Source organism: Salminus brasiliensis, chromosome 7 (assembly GCF_030463535.1).
Source record: "Salminus brasiliensis chromosome 7, fSalBra1.hap2, whole genome shotgun sequence".
Classification (NCBI taxonomy): domain Eukaryota; kingdom Metazoa; phylum Chordata; class Actinopteri; order Characiformes; family Bryconidae; genus Salminus; species Salminus brasiliensis.
Genome location: NC_132884.1, coordinates 43,893,803 through 43,906,302, shown reverse-complemented (window position 1 = coordinate 43,906,302; position 12,500 = coordinate 43,893,803). Strand labels below are relative to the sequence as shown.

At 44.0% G+C, this 12,500-nt stretch overlaps 1 protein-coding gene across 1 annotated transcript in view; it reads left to right on the top strand.

Moving 5' to 3' along the window:
- The window catches only part of ptprt (protein tyrosine phosphatase receptor type T), a 218,938-nt gene that overhangs the window by 48,292 nt on the left and 158,146 nt on the right, over positions 1 to 12,500 (top strand).

The window sequence follows — 12,500 nt, the reverse complement described above, 5'->3', positions numbered from 1 at the left end:
GTGTGTGTGTGTGTGAGAGAGAGGATGGTGAACACTGGTGTGTGTGTGTGTGTGTGTGTGTGAGAGAGGATGGTGAACACTGGTGTGTGTGTGTGTGAGGATGGTGAACACTGGTGTGTGTGTGTGTGTGTGTGAGGATGGTGAACACTGGTGTGTGTGTGTGTGTGAGGATGGTGAACACTGGTGTGTGTGTGTGTGTGTGTGAGAGAGGATGGTGAACACTGGTGTGTGTGTGTGTGTGTGTGAGGATGGTGAACACTGGTGTGTGTGTGTGTGTGTGTGTGAGGATGGTGAACACTGGTGTGTGTGTGTGTGTGAGGATGGTGAACACTGGTGTGTGTGTGTGTGTGTGTGTGTGTGTGAGAGAGGATGGTGAACACTGGTGTGTGTGTGTGTGTGTGTGAGGATGGTGAACACTGGTGTGTGTGTGTGTGTGTGTGTGTGTGTGTGAGAGAGGATGGTGAACACTGGTGTGTGTGTGTGTGTGAGGATGGTGAACACTGGTGTGTGTGTGTGTGTGTGAGGATGGTGAACACTGGTGTGTGTGTGTGTGTGAGAGAGGATGGTGAACACTGGTGTGTGTGTGTGTGTGTGAGGATGGTGAACACTGGTGTGTGTGTGTGTGTGAGAGAGGATGGTGAACACTGGTGTGTGTGTGTGTGTGAGGATGGTGAACACTGGTGTGTTTAGATATAAATAAAAATCTAATTAATAAATTAATTGATTAATATTTTTTCTTTGAAGATCAAATAAATCAAATAATTATGATTTAATATTGAGTATAAATAATATAAATAAACACTAAATAAATTGAATTATTTGATGTTCAGGCTTAAAATCATAAAGGCCTCTTTAAGGAGTTCCCATCATTTCCCTTCACAGGATATTTGGTCCAGGCATTAGGGAGTTTGGGAACCCCTGATCTGCACTAATCAATCCTCCAGGTTTTCCACCCCTGCCTCGCCGCTCAGCTTCTTATAGCACAGCTTTCAGAGATCAAGAGCTGTTGTGCTTCAGAAGCAGTGAACTTTCTTTCTTTAAAGAAATGCCCTCAGAACGCCTCCCTCATCAGGCAACCTGTACCCGTCTCAAGATGCTGGAACCTTTTCCTGCCGAACCCGACCCCCTGCTAACTGCTTATTGATCGCTTTGCTAACGTCGCCTTCTTGCTTCTTCACAAATAAGAAACACAAATTCACAATGTCACTGTAATGTGTGTTCTCATGGGGTTCTGCAGACACAAAAGAACCTGATGAGGCAATGCGAGGCGGGGCGAGGCAGGGGTGAGGCATTGTGCCCGGCTTTTGTTTCCAGGTATGACGTCGTTAGTCGTGTGCCATCTCCCCGATAACAGGATTGGCAGAATTTACTAAATGTATTGAGCCGACACAATACAGTCCCATTTGGTGAGATAATTGCTATAATAGCCTTCATTGATTTTAATTAGGGGCGTCCAATAGAATTATCGGAGGGATCCGGATGCATCTCTTCTCTCTGTGCTGCTTTTAGTGATGCAGGGAAATTAGAGCTGGGACAATGCTGCTACAGAATGGAGAAAGATGAAGGGACAGATAGATGCAGGGATGAAGGGGTGGGAGTTAAAGGAAGCAGAGAAAAGGACTAAAACACCAAATCAGCCGAGACCTGTTTGGTGTTGGATACGAATGCAAGGATGCATCTGTCCAAATGTTTTTGGACACCCCTTCTAATGAATGCGTCCAGCTAATTTAAGTTGCATCTGTTGCTGACACAGATTGTCTATTCCAATAGCCAATAGAATAGGACTCTCTGGAGCAGATCAACATCATGACCCTATTGGCTCCATGCTGCCTAATAATGCCAGGCGTGGTCTAGAGGGGTATAAAGCCCCCCAGCATTGAGGAGCTGTGGAGCAGTGGAAGAACTGTGTCCTCTGGAATGATGGTGGTGGAGCTCCATCCAGTACTTTTGGGATAACCTGGGAAGTTAAGGGATGATGAGGTGGGGTGGTGATCATCATCCAACATCCTGGCCTAATTAATGCTCTAATCACTGAATGCAATCAAGTCCTTACAGCAATGTTCCTCCAAAATCTAGGAGAAAGTATTCTTCTCTAGACAGCGGAGACAGTTACTCCAACAGAAGCAGGAGGAACTCTTTTTAATGCCCTGGATTTCTGAAGAAACCATGAATTAGCAGGTGTCCCAATACTTTTGTCCACATAGTGTATATATGTTCCTCTTCTTATTGAGCATATTGTCGGGTCTGATTGTGTGCTGTGTGCTTATATAGCTATATGTAAGATTTTGATTGGATACACGGTTGCCACGTAGCAACAGATTTTTCTTTTTTGTTTTACTATAGGAATGAATGGAGTGCAAATGTTTGTGAATATTTTAAATGTCAATATGATACAAATACACTAGTAGTACCCAGTCAACCACTTGGCAAACACCCTACCAACCACCTGAGATACCATAGCAACCTTTTGGGATACCATAGCAACCTCCTAGCAAAGCCATAACAACCACCTAGCAACCACTTAGCAACACTATGTCAACTGCTTAGGATACCATAGCAACCACCTGGGATACCATAACAACCACCTAGCAACACCATAGCAACCACCTTGAATACCTTAGCAACAGCATAACAACCATGTAGCAACCACTTAGCAACACTGTAGCAACAAGCTAGCAACACCAAAGAAACCACCTGGAATCCATAGCAACCAAAATATCACAAGCCTAACAACTGTTGAGAAGTAAAAATCACTGCGCTGTACTACTGTGTTCTAATTTGCTGTGCTACCCGGTGTCGAACTGAGGGGCACGGGTTTCCCTTTGAGTCTTGGTTCCTCTAAAGGTTTCTTCCTCTTGGTCTCGGGACGTTTTTCGCTGTACTCTCAGCTCTGGCCTGCTCAAAAAAACACTCGGACCCGGATCTCTGCTATTTACAATTCTGACAAGCTCTATATAAATGATGCTGAACCTAATTCAGTTTAATTTAATTGAGTAAAGGATTTGTTTACTTTTTCACACCCAGAACATCTGTTGACCATCAGGTGGTTCTTTAAATAACCTGTGGCCAATTTCTTAAGTCGTAGAACCTTTTTGGCTAAACGTGTGGTTATTCTAATGTAAACAGGATCCCAGTATTTCAAGGGTTCTTTAGAGAAGGCAGTGGTTCTACACAGACCCAGGACAACTCATAGAGCCATTCCGATTCTTAAATGGTTCTTCGCCTGACTAACTGGTTAAGACATGGACCAGTATGTTTACTGTATTTCGTGTAAGGATTTAGTTGGTGTACGCTCAAATGATACCACACGGTTCGACTCCAGCTGTTTTCCAGGTGTTGGGTTTGTGAGTGCATGATTTCGGTAAGAGGGGTTTGGCTAAAGCCTTCCAGGAGTAATGGCAGCTAATCTAATTCTCTTATTGACTGTAATGAGGAGAAGGAAGGGTTCAGAGTGTGTGTTGACACGGGGCAGTGACCCTGTTGTCCCACAGCTAATTGGGGAATCAAACGCAGGGTGGTCCATCGATCCTGGCTTTTCTGAGAGCACCTCACTAGCAAGCGAAATGTACCACACACACACACACACACACACACACGCAAATACACACGCAAATACACTCGCACACACTCACAATAGGCTCTGGGATCAGTGTTTGAGTGCGACTCTGATGTGTCCTGCATGAGAATCTGCTCTTTTGATCAACTTTTCTCTCTCTCTCTTTACAAAACAGCTTCCCACTATCGAGTCATTGAGGCTTTTCAGAAATTAATTGCCTCGCTGACAAAATAAAGGGAGGAATTTGAAAGATGCTCAGAGGGGGAGGAAGAGAGGAAGGCAGGAAGAAAAATAGGCCTCGTCTCTCCGTGCTAATCGCCCCGTATTAACCGACAGGGAGGGGCTTCTTTTTAGGAATTGTGTTGGTAAACGGGGGTCTCTGCCCGTGCCCTCTTCCCCTGACTCTATCTCTATGCTAATAAGTAAATAGCGCAGCACCATCGCCGCACGTTTCGTCCCTCAACCTTTGTTTGGTTTAATTTGTGTTTAAGTGTTTAGATGACGCGATCGCTCCTGCCACCTCAGCTGCCACCAGCCTGTCGCTGGAGACCCGCCTGCTTTGTGGAGAGTCAAAACATCCGCTTTGTTTACAAAGAGCTCCCCGTCTCCTCGTCTCGCGGCTCTTTTCAAGACTTGACACCCCTCCGAAGGTAAACAGGCGCTATTAAAGAAAGGCAATTAAGATAAATGGGAACAGAGCCGCTGCTTAACCAGAGACTGACACGCGGTGTCAGAGACAAACCTGATGAATCCTCTCAGTTTTGAAGGCGAGCTGTGTTTTCTGGAAGCGGGGGAGGACAGCGACAGGTGGTTTATATGTGATTGATGGCTGCGTATGAGGTCGAAGGACGTCGTGGGTTAGATTGCTTTAATTAGCGGATACATGCAGTAGGCAGACACGCAGAGGAAGGTGTAATCAAAGGGAGAAGATGGACCTGTGTTTTCTTTAATGTTCAGAACAGCCATACTTTCACTGACACCCGTATTTAGTGTATACAGAAAACAACACAAAGCAGTAAATGGTCTCCTTATTGATTTTTTGGTCTATTTAAACTAGCTGAGGTTATTCTTGGATAATTCTGGAGAAGAGCATCTGCTAAATGCCCTAAAAGTAAATGAGTGTATGTAAATACATTGGTTTATGTGACATCATCAAAACAACAGATTCAAAACATGCTATTTTTTACTTTGAGAAGCTATGGTTAGTTTTTAGGGCAGGGGTTCTCCAGTGCTAAATGATAATTGATCAGAACAGAATCCAGATGAACACTTTAAAAATGGCTCTATGGGCCCAGAGTGGTCCTGCGGAATAAGGTGCAGTCCCTATAACCAGAGGATCGCTGGTTTGAATCCCTGCCATGCTGCTACCCATGAGCAGCCAAGGCTTCAAGAGAGCACAATTGGCCTTGCTCTCTCCCCACGTCACAACAGTGCGATGCTGGCCATCACTGGCATCTGCTGGCTGATGCATCGGAGCTGAGTACCTGGTGCCTTCCCCAGAGCCCATCAGTCTTCATCCTCCTAGAGTCGGGAGCATTGCAGAATATGCATGTGTTCTGTCAGACAAGAACAGAAAGCTGAGGCTGCAGTGGCTCAGCACAGCCTCTCCAACACTGGACAGTTGAAGACTGGAGAAATGTAGCCTGGTCTGATAGATCTGGATTTGGACCCAGATGGTAGAGTCAGAATGTGGACCTCACAGCATGAATTCATGAACCCAGTCTGCTTTGTACAGCCTTTGGGATGTGGTATAATGGGAGCCTCACAGCATGAAGGTGCTCCTGAAAAGTAATTGAGTGATGCAGTCAGGTCAACATGGAGAAGAATCTCAGAAGAACGGTTCCAGAACGTCCAGAATCCGTGCCATGAAGAATTGAGTCATTGTTAGCGTGGCCTATAGCCTACATACAGGCTATGAAGATGATGTAGCTGCTCTTTTTCTTCCCTTTTGTCCCTTTAATCAGTGGGTTATAAGGCTGGTTGTCATCATGTTTGTTTGGAGCTGACGAGCGGTGTGTAAATCAAGTAGCCACTCCCATCTCATTAATTAACCTTAATGTTTACATTCTGGATCAGACTATTAGACTTAAGTCACAAATCCAAAGAACATTCTGATTCTGGACCTTTAACTGTATTTATAACCTTCTATTCCCAGGCTGTACATAATGAGACTCCAGCTTACATTAATGAGCTTTTGTGTCCACTTAATAATGTAAGATCTCTGAGGTCCTCCAATCAAGGGTTAAAGGGTGACCGGGCATTTGCAGTTTATGCTCCTAGACTGTGGAATGATCTCCCTACTGACATCAGACTTTCAGCATCGGTTCATGTTTTTAAGAAACATTTAACTTATTTTTATTTTTGTGCTTTTAGTAGTGTCTAAATCTGTGATATCCACTTTTTGATACCTTGTTTTTTTGTTTCAGTTTGTTTTATTTACTTGTATACATAATTTAATTTAATTTAATCATTTTAATTTAATTTTGTATATTTATTTTTGTAGATGCTCTGGAAAAGTGCTATATAAATAAACATGACTTACTTATTTACTTACTATGCAGGTTGTTTTGGAGAAATATGCTTTTTGATTGACAGAAAGGATGTTTATTAGCGCTCTCTGTGTCTCTCTCTCTGTCTCTCTCTCTCTGTGTCTCTCTCTGTGTCTCTCTCTCGCTCTCTGTCTCTCTCTCTGTGTCTCTCTCTCTGTGTCTCTCTCTCTGTAGTTGTATAAGCCACGTTTGTAGAGTGTGCTGATATTAGGAAAGGTTCTGGACCCTAATGGAGCTAACCAGCCCAGCGAGGCCTGACGGAGGAGAGGAATAAACGCATCCCCCGCTCTCAGCATTGTTTTTCCCATTCTCATTGAGGGCAGGCACTCGAGCTGACCCCTCAAAAAGCTGCTAAGGGCACCAGCGTTCAGGCCGGCCGCTCTAATGTGGAAACGTCTGTTTTTATTTACTGTTTATCGTGATTGTGTGGCGAGCCTCGTTCGAGCACTTCTGGTCCTGGATGAGACTGAGTGGAGTATTATTGGTGTGAAGTGCTTTTGTTTATGAGGTTTTTTGCGTTTTTTAAAACATGCAGAAGAGCAGCTGCCTCACTCCCCACGGTCCACAGTGAGTCGGACTTCAGTGGACGGCACGCCGCCTCGCCCTGAAGTGAAGGAAAAACTGCATCTTACTGCTTTTGGCACCTTAAAAGCTGGCAAATGACTCCCGAGGTGCGTGATGCAAATCACAGCGTCTCATCTCCTCCTCGGCCGGCTTGTTTACAGACTCCGAGTCTCCGGAGAGGGCCGCTCCAAAGGAGACTCTCCGTATATTCCTCTTCCAGCGCGGCGCGGCTCTCCAGATTAGCATTTGAAGGGGGATGTAATGGGTGTCGATAGCAGATGTCTTCGGTTCTGCCAGTGGAGAGACGCAAGCGGCACCCGGAGCTCTTTTAAAATCTTGGGGGTTGAAAGTCCGTATGGGACGGTGCTTGGATCCGTCTCATTGCTTTGTGACTAGTCTACTGGGGTTATGGGAGATTTTTGGTTGCCAGATCCTCGAATCTTTCATTTGCATGCAAATGCTGCGTGGTGTTTCTGTGCGAGAGCGAGCGAGTGAGGGAGTGAGTGTTTGACTGGAGGCTCTTTTGTGAAAGTACTCTGTCTTCTGCTCTCTTACTCAGTCTCCTCCTTACTCAACTTGCCAGCTTCTCTCTCTCGCTCTCTCAGCTCTCGCGCCATCTTTCTATCTCTCTTTTCAACCCCCCCCCTCCCAATGGGCCGGCAGCTATTTAAACATTGATTATTGCTCCAAATTCAGTCGCTGCTTTAAAAACTGGGTAGTCCACTTATTGTCAACTGGGCCTCAGACTGTCAGTATTTATTCAGTGTCAGGTCACATACTGAGACATAACTGTGGTTCTACCAGGTGAACCAGTCTCTGCTCACTTTGTGCATCATGATCATTTTTAATTTGTTATAGTTTTTTTTTTTTTTTTTTGCCAAATTGTCTTTCAGGTTACCCATGGATATTGACTAACATGTCAAAAGACCCAAAAACATCAAATATCAAACAAGTTAAATGAAAGAACTGGATAAACTAAGATAAGATAATCCTTTATTAGTCCCACAGTGGGGAAATTCTCAGTGTCACAGCAGAAAGGGGATAAATTGTCAATATATACACAATATAAATAATAGAAGTAAAAAAGCAATAACAATAAACTGAAATCACAAAAATGAACACATAATATTAAATTAATATACCAATAGAAAATAGAACAAAGTATTTACCAGGTGACCAGGACAGTGTTCTTGTCTGAATCTGACCTGATCTGTAAGCTCAAGCCACTCCTCATATACAGTCTTATGTAAACGTTTGTGCAGCTGACGAGTTCTGTTGATCCTCTATTTCATTTTCTAGTCATTTAAATGTCATAAATGTGGCAGAAAAAGGGGCTAAAATGTGTCTGACGAATAATGTGCATGAGCCCAAATATCTAAGCATTTTTTCCCGATGTAATGAAATCAGCAGACAGACAGATCGACAGACAGATCGACAGACAGACAGACAGACAGACAGATAGATAGATAGACAGGTCGTCAGGCAGACAGATAGATAGACAGACAGAGAGACAGACAGATATACAGACAGATAGACGGGTTGTCAGACAGACAGACAGACAGACAGACAGACAGATAGATAGATAGATAGATAGATAGACAGATAGATAGACAGATGTGTGTGGGCGTAGTGTTGAGGGCAGCGGATGGAGAAGCTGGTCCTGAACTGATGGTTCTGGAATGGATGCTCCTGTATCTCATGTTTGACAGTAGGAGGTTATACAGTGTGTTGCTGGGTTGGAAGGAGACACGGTATTTGGGGGGTTGGTAAATCTTTTGCTATCCGCTATACTTGGTGGGCTCGTATCTGGTTTGGATATTTGAGGTTTCTTTCAGCCTGATGTTTTAGACTGGTTTAGCCAGCAGTGACCTTTCGAGGGGGGAGATTGATGAATAAATGGGTTAATGTGTAATTTTAAATAAATTTCAGACGACTGATAATTAGACTACTTACTTTTTTATTTTGGTTATTGATGATCTGACGACTGCAGTCAGTGCACTGTAACCCAACAGGCTATAAACAGAAGATTACTAGAGTTTTAACCATTTCCCAGCTGGCTGTGCTTGGGTTTGGGTCAGGTTTGTACCAGATTTAGTAATATTTTAGGTTTTCTTTGGGTTTTAGACTTAATTTTATGGGTTTGGACAGAGTTTGCTCCGCCTACTTTCAGATTTGGGCCAAAATTTCAGGCCCAATTAAAAGTCATTCGTGTCCACTCTCTCTCTCTCTCTCTCTCTCTCTCTCTCTCTCTCTCTCACACACACACACACACACACACTCTGTTGAATAACTCTGAAACTCTTCACATCACACAGTGAAAGGGAAATTGACCCTTTTCAAATCGACTCTGCTCAATTAAACCCTGGACCTAGTGTTTTGTTCAGCTGTGCTTTGGGCCACACTGAGCCGGCTGCCACATGGCTCTGTTCGCCTCTCGGGCCAGCTCTTTCCTACTCGTATGACAACCAGCATTGACCCCAAACCAGAGAAAGAGAGAGAGAGAGAGAGAGAGAGAGAGAGAGAGGCTGGAGGGGTGTTTAAAGAAATCACTTCATTCCCACCTTACCGTTCTGCTCTTTCATTCCAGCACCGGCGGCACAGGGCCTCTCCATTTTCTCCCAGGGTAATGGGAGTTAAGTGGGAGCTTATGACAGAGTAATGGGTGGTCTATCGATCTGCCCAATGACCTTTCAGTCGTTATGGTCTTTTCATTCAGTCGGTAGAAATGGACGTGTTAATAAGTATTGTGGTGGTGCGGGGAGGGCCGAGTTCAGATGCAGTTCAGTTCTATCATATTTGTTTAACGCTTTCCACAACCGCTTTGTCACGAAGCAGCTTTCAGGAGGCCGGTGAGGCCAGCGGTCCATCAGATGAGGGCAGGAGGCCGGCACACAGCGTGTACGAGTAGAGGTCATGAGGTCATCCATCAGCTTAATGTGGCAGGTCTTTCATGGCTGATTTAAACATAGCACTCAAAAGCGGTCACCCTGACAGAGGTGTGCTATCTAGAACCGAAACATGAGTTAATTGAGCTGTGATGGGGCAATTTGAAATCATTGCTGTCAGTAAGTCTCTCACACTGACCGGTCAACAGATTCACCCCCCACAGTCTTCATGTGCCCTCAGGATGGTGTTTAAGCTGAATTGAATTTAATGAAATTAACTTTTTCTCCTCAATTCATACTGGGTACAGAAAAACTAAATTGAATTGAATCAAATCGAATGGAATTGAATCTTTTTATTTGGTAATTCATTATTCGGCATATGAAATAAATTTAATATAAATTCAAATAAATCTAAATTAAATTGAATCAGCTTTATTTGTTAGGGGGCAGTTCTTACTGGTAAAATCTGAACGTCTCAAGACAGCATTAAACAAACACCATCATTAAAAAGATAAGAGATAAATAAATCAAAGGGAATATGAGTTGAGTTGAATAGAATTGAATTAACTTTAAGCATATAAATGACAGCAGACAAACCCCCATCATTAAAAAAGATTAATCAAAATTAATAAACTAAATTTCCACATAACTCCATGAGAATGCCCAATAAATAACCTGTTGGCCTCAAACAGTCCGACATCCGTGGAAATGCTGACCAAAGGCAACATTTGCAAAGCTAAGTGAAGGACAGTGGAAGGGTCATTAATAACAGAATGTCCTTTTTAGGAGTTTATTTTTGACTCAAACGATGAAACTATCTGCTATGTGCTCATGAGAATAGAGTGATAGAACCTAAACCCGACGTCCTCAGAGGAGGAATTACCTTTCTCACATTCTCTCAAACTGTAGATTTTCATCAAAGATTGTATCAAAGTGTGTATTTATGTGAAGTACTCTCTCTCTCCCTCTCTCTCTCTCTCCCTCTCTCCCTCTCTCTCCCTCTCTCTCCCTCTCCCTCCCTCTAAAGTCTAAAGAAAGTTCTGCACTTGGTGCACTCGGTGGTCCCGCTCTGTGAATTTCCTTAGCTGAGCCGCTGTTGCCCCTACTGAAATAGTAGCACTTACAGTTGGTCAGGGCAGCTCTAACAGGACAGACACTGTTACAAACTGACTTGAGGCACAGATGACATCCTGTGACTCTCTCTCTCTCTTCAGTGTGTGTCTATAGAGACTGCACATCTGTGTGCTTGATTACTTAGACAGGTTAGCAAAGATTGAGGTGTCCAAATACTTTTGACCATGTAGTGCACATCTGCATCAATTACAATATGTGGACACCTGCTCTTGCAGTGTTTCTGTGTAACAGCCTCTACTCTTCTGAGAAGGTTTTAGACTAGATGTTGGAACATTGCTGTGAGACAGATTTGATTGCTTGCAGCATTAGTGAGTTCAAGTACTCATGTTGGATGATTAGTTCTGTCACTTCAACTCATCCCAAAAGTACTGGCTGGAACTCCATCATCACATCATCCACAGCCCGTCTGCTCACGTTCTCACAGCTCTAGAACATCCTGCAATATTTTGGCCAGTGCTTTTCTGCAAAGATTACACAAGCAGTATGCGAAAACACATGAGACACAGTGTCCACAGACATTTGGACACAGTGTCCATTTGTGTGGGCTTTAAAAGGTCTGAAAGGGTTAAGATCAGTTGAGCTTGCTGTGTCTCTGCTGTAGCTGTACTTCAGGAAAGCAGTGTGTTTTTACAGCAGCGGCTGTCCCTTCATGCCTTTAACCACACACCCATCTTTTCAACTCCTCGCCGGTGAATTACATCAACCTCGGGCCAGGCAAACCTTTTCTCCAGACGTGCGCTTTCTGTTTCATTGGGCGATAAAGAATCTCCGTTTTACGAGGTCTGCTCGATATTACCCGGTTATGGATGGAGTATATCAACAGAGGAACAGGCAGCGGTGTATTCAGCCCCTCAGCTCAGAGTGAACATGATTTGAGGATGATTTTTTACAGATCCATTTAAGAACAGAGAGGAGTAAATCTGAGGAGCTGTGTTTTTATCTGCGGCTCCTGGACTGAAAAAAGTAAAATGAGTGAGAAGATCTTTTATTGTGCCTCTATTTCCATTCAGTCAGAATGGTTGGAGTCGTTAGCGTGAGTTGAAGGGACAGTGTTCATACACGCTCATTCATTTTTTCTCCAGACAGCTTTCCTAATCACTCACTCATTACAAAATAATGCACCAGCCATATCATTAAAACCACCAGCCTAATATTGAGTAGGTCCCCCTTGTGCTGCCAAAACAGCTCTGATTCGTTGAGGCATGGACTCCCTAAGACCTCTGAAGGTGTCCTGCTGTGGTCTCCGGCACCAAGACTAACGTTAGCAGCAGATCCTTTAAGTCCTGTAAGTTGTGAGGTGGGCGGGGCCTCCATGAGAATCAGTGAGAGTCTTGGACGCCCCTGACACTGTTGTCGGTTCACCGGTTGTCCTTCCTTGGAGCACTTTTGGTAGGTACTGACCACTGCACACCGGGAGAGAACACCCCACAAGACCTGTCTGATGTTCTGGAGCTGTTCTGACCCAGTCATTGTCTAGAACATCACAGTGTGGTTCTTGTCAAAGTTACTCAGATTCTTAGGCTTGTCCATTTTTTCTGCTTCATCACCTTCAGGAACTGACTGTTCACTCACTAACTGATATATAGATCCACCCTTTGAGAGGAGCTACTGGCCTGGATGTGGTTTTAATGTAATGGCTGATCAGTGTGCAGTGTAGTAGAACACAATATGTTTGTATGTGTGCATCATGAAAATGTGTGTGTGTGTGTGTGTGTGTGTGTGTGTGTACACTCAGATAAAATTCCACTTGAAAGCCTGATTTCATCCAAACTGTTATGTTGCCTGTGGTCAGTGGACTAGGTCACTATGTGT